Genomic DNA, 614 nt, shown 5'->3' on the forward strand with positions numbered 1-614 from the left:
CACCTAAGTAAGTTCTATGAGGAGAGCATCCTGAGGAGAGATTCTCCTTATGTCATGGGCACGGTGGTTCAGAACAGCCCCGTCAGTGAAGGCTGGGTCCATTGCATGTCCTGCTCACACTGTGCAGACACACCACAATGATCTCCCTGCATCATGGCAGCTCTTTACTGTGACACTAAATAGTGATCTGGATTCTGGACCCGAGATTCTGTGCCGTGGCTATAACTGTGGGACCTAACATATTATTTTCATCATTGTGTTATGCCCGTGATCCTTCTGAAGTGTGTCAATCTTAGTGGTCAAGGAAAGACTGAGGTGTCCGTTTGTAAAAAGGAGAGGAAGCACATGGACTCTTGTTCACTGGGACTCCAAATGGATAAAATAATGCCACATTTCTCTGCACCAAAGGAGCACAAAACAGAAACATGAGCCTCTCACCAACACCCCAGAGGATATAGCTACCAAGAAAAAGAAACATTTTGGAATATTCTGGAGTTCTGTGAACCTTGTTTGTCCTTTATCTATCTTGTATGATTCTGGGGCTTGACAGGAACAGGTTTGGCAGGTTTTGCAGAACTTGAGGTTTCTTTGATTTCTGGTGTGCTCTTTAAGAA

The sequence above is a fragment of the Galeopterus variegatus genome, unplaced genomic scaffold, assembly GCF_000696425.1.
Source record: "Galeopterus variegatus unplaced genomic scaffold, G_variegatus-3.0.2 Scaffold271, whole genome shotgun sequence".
NCBI lineage: Eukaryota > Metazoa > Chordata > Mammalia > Dermoptera > Cynocephalidae > Galeopterus > Galeopterus variegatus.